We start from the raw sequence: 9,304 nt of genomic DNA on the forward strand, positions 1-9,304 counted from the left end.
AGAAAAAAGTATCACGAAAGACTGTGCGAGTTTCTGAAGAGCACTTAATCCACATTTACAATGATGTTAGACCTATACCTGCGTCTTTCAGAAACTCCAGTGGAGAGAAATAGAGAGTACCTCTTTCCCGGCTTAGCCTGGAATAATGGATGCACTGTTCCTTGCAAGCCACCAATTAGTTAGGTGTAGGATAATCTTTAAGGATCATACAAAAACTACCGACACACTAGAGCTATGTGTTTTCAGTTTCAGTCACGGTGTAAGATATACAGGTGAGGACAATGTCCGGGCGGCGCGCTGGCCGTAAGCGGCAATATAAAGTACCAGCCGCGTCATCCGAACCGGGCCGCTGATTGCAGCGTCAGTGTCGATGAAGCCATAAAAGTTCGCCGGAAGAAAGAAAAGATAAATGAATGATCTCGTTGCGATAGCAGCCTTGCAGATATCGAACAGTTCCTTCACGTCACAAAAGCCGTTCGCATGGCATGAAATGTTCCTTGCGCTGTCGCAGCAGCCTCGTCGTGGCACTTTAAGCAAGATGAGTGCAGTCCACGGCGGTGCCCTTTTACACCAGTGCTTCCCCAGCGGCACGTTGGTGGTCGGTAAACTGCAGCAATGGCCCGCAAGTGCTTTGTTGAAAACTGCAGCAGTGGCTTTCAGTGCATCAACATCTTTCAATGCGTTCACGGTGTTTTATTTTCAATGTTTTGCCTAAACTCACTGAAACAGCTACGTACTGAGCTACAATGAGCAAACTTTTTGGCGATCTTTAGAATATAACGGTTCTGATCGCATACATTGTCAGCAATAGCTCCTGATTACGAAAAAAATCTTTCAGGATTGCCCTTCCCCAGTATGGCCATTAGGCAGTAAGATGTGAGCGAATCTATTTCCTTTCTAAGTATATGAAAAAAATACTTAAATGCAGTGCGGCGAGGTACGGGCATCGGTAGAAAAGGCAAGACCAGCAAAATTCATTAACGAAAAAGTGACGCGCAGTAAAGTGTGGTACGAATAAAATGTGTAGCGAAAAGTAAATAGAAGTCATTACATTCATCTCGTTTCAGTCCAAAATGTGGCAGAGTCAAAGTTTGAGAGCAACCTGGCATTAGTGGGAGAAGCGAAGACCAGAATAATTTTTTATTGGCGTGCTGAAACTGTTAAGGTTAATCATTCCTTACGCCTTAGAGAGCAGCGAGCAGAAGTTTAATGTTACGCTTGATTTTGTAATGTGGTGGAGTGAGGAGCATATTACCCGAACATTGAGTCATGGTTATTTTACATTAGGCGCTCTGGAAACAGAGTTGTTGCACTTTTAGTTAGAGTAAATGAAAGCAAGGGGACTGGTATAAACAATGTGCGTGCGTGTGCGCTATCGGGAGAAACTCGAAGAAAACGCATCCAAATAAGCGGACAAATAGAGAGCAAGCAAACGACTTGGTAAACGAATGGTATAATAAGCAAGTGTATGGAAGTACGAACGAGACACGAAAGCTATAGCTAATGCTACAATGTTTTAAGGAACCAGCTAACTAGCGAAGGAACGACCAGGGCGCGCAGCAGGCGAACAAATTAAAGGGCCAACTAACGCGCGATCCCACGAGCCAATGGTCAAGAGAACAAAAAAGACGCTCGATGGTTACAAGCTCGGTTAACAGCGCGCCGGCACTTATTCATGTACCAAGTTCAAAAAAACCGCCAGAACTAATCGCCTTCTTCGCCTTCAAATTAATCAGCACGAAGCCGCTGCTTCACAAAACTGCAGTTGGCAACGAAGCGGTACAGAAAAAAAAGCGGCAAAAGTGTTTTCTTTTCATCAGCAACAGGTTTCGGGAAAATGGCATTCACAAAGCGCGGATTCCACATAAAGAAGCATTGCCTCGCCGATCGAACAGCCACCTCGTGGCACTTCCGGAAACTAGGGCACTTTATCTGAGAGAGGCGCGGGCCGCTGTGTACTCACGTACATATCTTCCACCATGGTTCCGGCATATTATACCCGGGAGGCAGTACACTCCGAAAACTTATTCTGATCCCTTTGTCGTTGTTGCAAAAGGAGAAGCTGACGAGGAACTCTTTGAAGACACGGTTTTCTCTGAAGGTGTGTTGGACCAGTAGGTCCAAAACCTTCCTTTGCTGACGAGGAAACGATGCACTGAGCCGCGTAAGTGGCATCGGTAGGAAAGTCTCTTGTCCTGTCCGTTCTCTCTGTGTTTTGCGTGTTTTTCTGTGCGCCGTTTTTAGGTGGGTAGGAAAGGCAAGACCAGCCAGATTCCGTAACGGATAAGTGAGGTGCAATAAGGTGTGGTACGAGTGAAATGTGTAGCAAAAAGTAAATAAAAGTCATTAAATTCATCTCGTTTCAGTGCAAACTGTAGCACAGTCAAAGTTTGAGAGCACCGTTCATCAGTGGCAGAAGCGAAGAACAGAATAATTTGTTATTGACGTTTTAATACTGTTAAGGTTATTCATTCCTTACGCTTTAGAGTGCAGCGAGGAGAAGTTTAAAGTTGCGCTTGATCTCGCAATGTGGTGGAGTGAGGAGCATATCACCCGACAATTGAGTCATGGTTATCTTACAGTAGGCGCTCTTTAAACATAGTTGTTGCACTTCTAGTTAGCGTAAATGAAAGCAAGAAGACTGCTAAAAACAATGTGCGTGCTTCTGTGCGCTATAGAGAGAAAGTCGAAGAAAACAAATTCAAATGAGCGGACAAATCAAGAGCAAGCAAACGACTGAGTAGACGAGCGGTATAATAAGCAAGTGCATGGAAGTACGAACGGGTGGCGCGCACGAAAGCTATAGCAGATGCTACAATGATTTAAGGAATGACCTAACTAGCGAAGGACCGACCAGGGAGCGCAGCAGGTGAATGAATGAACGGGCAAACTAACGCACGATCCCACGAATTAAAGGTCAAGAGAACAAAAAAGGCGCTCGATGGTTACAGGCTCGGTTATCTGGGCACCGGCACTTATTCATGTAGCCGGTTCGAAGAGCCCGCCAGAACTCATCGCCTTCTTCGCCTTCAAACTAATTAGCGCGAAGCCGCTGCTTCACAAAACTGCAGTTGGCAACGAAGCGGTACAGAAAAAAAAGCGGCAAAACTGTTTTCTTCTTTCCATCAGCAACAGGTTTCGCGAAAACGGCGTTCACAAAGCACGCATTCCCCATATAAAAGCGTTGCCTCACCGATCGAACAGCCATCTCGTGGCACTTCTGGAAACTAGGGCATTTTATCTGAGAGAGGCGCGGGCCGCTGTGTACTCACCTACATATCTTCCGCCGTGGTTCCGGCATATTATACCCGGGACGCAATACACTCTGAAAACTTATTCTCATCCTTGTGTCGCTGTAACAAAAGGAGAAGCTGACGAGGATTGAAGACACGGTTTTCTGTGAAAGTGTGTCGGACCAGTTGGTCCAAAACCTACCTTTGCTGACGAGGAAACGATGCACTGAGCCGCGAGCAGCTAAAGATAGAAAGCCGATATGTAGATTTCAATGGAATGGGTGAGCCAAGCGTTGCGCGCGTCCAAATCGCTGCAGCAGTGGGCACTGAGTGCAGCGAAGCGAAGAGCTATCTCTAACTACCAAGTGCCAAGGAGCCCTTGGATAAAGCAATAATCATTCTGGAAAACATAGATTGAGTAAAAAATAATAATCACCCAAATGAAATATTCACAACAGAGAATAGCGATATAAATTATCATATATAACTAAGCAAAGAAGGGAAGGGGATGAGGGGCTCGTTATAAATATGACAGAAGCCAACAGCCACAGAAACCAAGGGGCACAGGGGATTTTTTTTAAGTCATTTATTTTGTGGTGTTGATCAATTTAGAATATTACTGAATATGTTATCGTTTTTTAAAGAACTGATTAGAAAAGCAGAAGAAAAAACAACCACCTGCCGCCGGTGGAATCCGAACCCACGACCTCCGAATTACGCGTCCGGTGCTCTACCTCTGAGCTACGGCGACGGCTGTCAGTTCTTCTGCTTTCGGGGGTATTTATGTTTACAAGTAACCTAACCTTGAGAGTGTTCATCAGCGCCACCCACGTTCATAAGCGGCGGACGTAGAACGTCCTGAGTTACCGCAAGTGTGACGTAGGACGTCATCGAACGGAGGGGGTGGAAGCTGCGTGAGAACCCTCTTATGCTTCCTAAGGCGTCAAGGCTGCCAGAATCGAGGCCCTCGCTAAGCAATTAAGCAAACAAGGGAAGGGGATGAGGGGCTCGTTATAAATATGACAGAAGCCAACAGCCACAGAAACCAAGGGGCACTTGGGATTTTTTTTTAAGTTACTTATTTTTTGGTGTTGGTCAATTTAGAATATTACTGAATATGTTATCGTTTTTTAAAGATAACTGATTAGAAAAGCAGAAGAAAAAACAACCACCTGCCGCCGGTGGGATCCGAACCCACGACCTCCGAATTACGCGTCCGGTGCTCTACCTCTGAGCTACGGCGACGGCTGTCAATTCTTCTGCTTTCGGGGGTATTTATGTTTACAAGTAACCTAACCTTGAGAGTGTTCATCAGCGCCACCCACGTTCATAAGCGGCGGACGTAGAACGTCCTGAGTTACCGCAGGTATGACGTAGAACGTCATCAAACGGAGAGGGTGGAAGCTGCGTGAGAACCCTCTTACGCTTCCTAAGGCGTCAAGGCTGCCAGAATCGAGGCCCTCGCTAAGCAATTAAGCAAACAAGGGAAGGGGATGAGGGGCTCGTTATAAATATGACAGAAGCCAACAGCCACAGAAACAAGGGGCACAGAGGATTTGTTTTTTAAGTTATTTATTTTATGGTGTTGATCAATTTAGAATATTACTGAATATGTTATCGTTTTTTAAAGATAACCGATTAGAAAAGCAGAAGAAAAAACAAACACCTGCCGCCGGTGGGATCCGAACCCACGACCTGCGAATTACGCGTCCGGTGCTCTACCTCTGAGCTACGGCGACGGCTGTCAATTCTTCTGCTTTCGGGGGTATTTATGTTTACAAGTAACCTAACCTTGAAAGTGTTCATCAGCGCCACCCACGTTCATAAGCGGCGGACGTAGAACGTCCTGAGTTACCGCAGGTGTGACGTAGAACGTCATCGAACGGAGAGGGTGGAAGCTGCGTGAGAACCCTCTGGGTTCGTGGGTTCGGATCCCACCGGCGGCAGGTGGTTGTTTTTTCTTCGGCTTTTCTAATCAGTTATCTTTAAAAAACGATAACATATTCAGTAATATTCTAAATTGATCAACACCAAAAAATAAATAACTTTAATAAAATCCCCTGTGGCCCTTGGTTTCTGTGGCTGTTGGCTTCTGTCATATTCATAACGAGCCCCTCATCCCCTTTCTTTGTTTGCTTAATTGCTTAGCGAGGGCCTCGATTCTGGCAGCCTTGACGCCTTAGGAAGCATAAGAGGGTTCTCACGCAGCTTCCACCCTCTCCGTTCGATGACGTTCTACGTCACACCTGCGGTAACTCAGGACGTTCTACGTCCGCCGCTTATGAATGTGGGTGGCGCTGATGAACACTCTCAAGGTTAGGTTACTTGTAAACATAAATACCCCCGAAAGCAGAAGAATTGACAGCCGTCGCCGTAGCTCAGAGGTAGAGCACCGGACGCGTAATTCGGAGGTCAATCAATCAATCAATCAATCAATCAGCCTTTTATTTTCTCTATATTAGAGAAGGAGACAGGACTAAAAGCTCGAAAGCTTGACAGAGGTCCTGCCCCCTTTTTTCACGCTGGCATTGCAACAGACAAGCGGCAATAAATTCTGCGCTATACATTATAGCACAAAAGAAAATAACACACCTTGAAAAAAAGCAAAAAGTACCAACATAAAAATACATGCAGCGTCATGACACAAACTTGTTCAGAAAAAATTTCTTAATAACGATATTTGAATGCTGGAAAGGGTCAAACATTTCTTTGTTTAAGTTATTTAATAGCACTGGCAGCGTATACGAGATAGATTGTTGTGAGTAATATGCTCTAGGTGTAGGAACTAGCCACATTTCTTTATTTCTGGTTTGTGGAATATGGGTGTTTTTTGAAAGTTCTGCCAAATTACCAACATAATTTTCATTGCTCCGCGAAGCACTTTTGAAACTCATTAAAAGTCTGTGTTCTTGTAAAGCTAAGACTGGCAGGATTTCATATTTTACAAAGAGGTCACTCGTAGGGAAACAATACGGAACACCAGCAATGCATCTCACAGCTCTTTTTTGAAGATGTAACTTGGTCATGTTCGTGATACCAGTGGTACCCCAAACGATAATGCAGTATTGTAAGAGAGATAGAATTAAGGAGTTATACAGCAACAGCCTAATTTTGACAGGAAGAATGGTGCACAGGCGCGACAAAACTCCGACAGTTGAAGATATTTTGGATCTGATATAATCCACATGATCATTCCAAGTCAAGTGTTTTGAAAACACGACGCCAAGGATTTTGACAGAATCCACTATCTCCACAGGATCATGGTTTAAACATACATTGAGTGGCCTAAACAATACCTTCCCTTTCGGCAAGTACAACACTATTTTAGTCTTTTTAGGATTAATATTCAAAAAATTTGCTTGTGCCCATGTATTTAATGCATTAATTATTCTACCTGCTTTTTCTTCAATATCATCTTCTGATTTCCCAGAAATGAACACTGAAGTATCATCGGCGTAAGATACAAATGTACTATCAGGTTCACAATGCACAATATCATTTAGATAAATTAAAAATAAAAGCGGACCCAATATGCTTCCCTGGGGAACTCCTGTGCAGATATTCTGTACTGAGGACAAGGAGCTTTTAAAGTCTACATACTGTGTTCTATGGGAGAGGTATGATTCCATTAAGTCTAGTGCTTTTCCACGGATACCGTAGGTTTCCATTTTATGTAAGAGAATTTTGTGACTTAATAAATCAAACGCTTTTGTGAAATCTATGTAGATACCTGCAACTATTTCCTTATTTTGAAATTTATCTATTATTATTTCTTTTTGTGTAAGTAGCGCTGTTTCTGTGGATCGATTCTTTCGAAAACCGTGCTGAAAGTCAAGGAGGAGATCATGCTTGTTAAAAAATGACAGGACTCTGCCATGTAGTAACTTCTCTATACCTTTAGAGAATACCGGTAATATAGATATAGGGCGGTAATTTTGGATCAAAGATTTGTCGCCACTTTTAAAAACCGGTATCACTCGAGCAGTTTGGAGTTCTTTCGGAAATACAGCGGTAGATAATATGAAATTGTAAATGTGCGTAATGGCTGGGCATATAAGGTGAAGAACATGTTTAACGGGCGCTATTTGGAGGCCATTTGTGTCCACTGACTTGCTATTTTTAATTGTGCTTATACACGAGAAAACTTCTGCGCAGTTTGTCGGAGCAAAGAAAAGTGATGATGAACTGTTGCATCCTTTCAAGAATGCAGTGTAATCTTGACTGCTGCCCATTTGATTCTGTGAAGCTTGCTGGATAAAAAAGCTGTTAAAAGTATCAGCTAAGCCAGTGTCACAAATACGCTTTCCCTCATGCTGAAAGTTATCAGGAAGATCAGGGTTAAATGGCCGTAATAAGGAATTTAATTTCCTCCACATAAGATCCGATCTTTGTTCAGTCGAGCTCCAAAATATATTTGTAAAATAAGCTTCTCGAGCGATCTTCAGTTTTGATGTAAGATTATTTCTGTACTTCTTGAATTGGCTAAACAAATTTGCATCTTTAGTTTTTACAAACTGTGCGTACAACTTATTTTTATGTTTTATCATTTGGAGCAACTCAGACGTTACCCAAGGTTTCCTAGCCCTAGATGGCGCGTTTACTTTTTTTAGTGGAAAGTGCGCGTCATATACAGTTTTAAATGATGTGATGAAATTGTAGTAAGCAGTATCGCTACTATCCGCCTCAAAAACATTATTCCAAGTCTGTTGGCTAATAGCATGACAAAAGGAATCAAGGTTTTTGTTAGTTATAGACTGTGTATAAATTATTCGCTTTTTCCTTTTATTAAAACGCACGGGCTTGTTAACTAGCATAAAGATTCCAAGGTGATCACTAATATCTGTGTAAACAACGTCTGCGGTTATTAAGTTAGTGTCAATATTTTTAATGAAGACATCTAATAAAGACGTACTTTCTAAAGTCACTCGTGTGGGCTTTGTTATTAAGCTAAAGAATCCATTCACTGCAATTAAAGAATGGAGTTCTTTTTGTGATTGTGAAGTTGAAAGCATATTTATGTTGATGTCACCACCTAAAACCATATCTATAGATTCGTATGATGCCTAGCTAAAGATATTTCCGAGAAATGCTAAGAAATGACTTATGGCGCCAGACGGTGGCCTGTACATGACACAAAAAAGTTGGTTTGAGCTTCGCAGAGTGAGCACTTCGTAATCAGCAGTTGTTGCCGTGTATTCCTCGACCATTTCACACGATATTGTATCTTTAAGTAGAAGCGCGACGCCGCGTCCTCTTTTATCGTTTCGGTTTTGATAAAAGCACTGATATCCAGGACGGTGATACACATTCGATGCTGAAGTGTACCATGTTTCAGTCAACATTATTGCTGTGAGTGGAACTTCGAGAGTATCCAGTAGAATAGTTAATTCATCTTCTTTGTTTATTAAGGATCTAATGTTTAAGTGGAAAAAAGACAAAGCAGTAGTTTGAGGTTTAACCAAATGCGTAACCTCATGTGGCTCATAACCCATGTCACGGAACTAGTACTTAGGTTGGATGCCAGCAGGTACAACTACGCAATTTTGCGCAGATCATCCTGGTGGGTGATCGCAATGACATTTGACGTGTCAGTTTTGCGCACATATATTTTGCCATTCCGAGTCCATGCATACTTCCACTTCAGTTCTTTCTTTTTAGCATTTGCTGCACCAAACAGTTTTTTCATTGAAGGACTCAAGTGCTCATTGATGAAGATTTGTGTCTTCGGTTCAAGTTCAATGTCCTCTGACGTTATCCTCTGCTTTCGAGCTTTCTCAAGGAAGGCATCACGAACGGATCTGCGGGCAAATTGCAACACTATGTTTGGAGCATCTGCATTTCCCGCAGTTCGAACGCGGTGGCAAACCTCAATGTCTCCCCTTTCAAGTGGAAACTCAACCGCTCTAGCTATCCTATCGGCAATCTCTGTGATGTCTTCATTCTGCTTCATTGGAACACCCTTCAATTCAACGTTGTGACATCGCGTGTGTTGCTCGTTTTGTAAAAGTCTTACTTCATGAGCTTTCAGCTCCGCTCGTAAAGCGTCGCGTTCCTCCTGTAGTTCGTTTACG

The sequence above is a fragment of the Amblyomma mixtum genome, chromosome 10 (genome assembly GCF_055824585.1).
Source record: "Amblyomma mixtum isolate Tamu chromosome 10, ASM5582458v1, whole genome shotgun sequence".
NCBI classification, from domain to species: Eukaryota; Metazoa; Arthropoda; class Arachnida; order Ixodida; family Ixodidae; genus Amblyomma; species Amblyomma mixtum.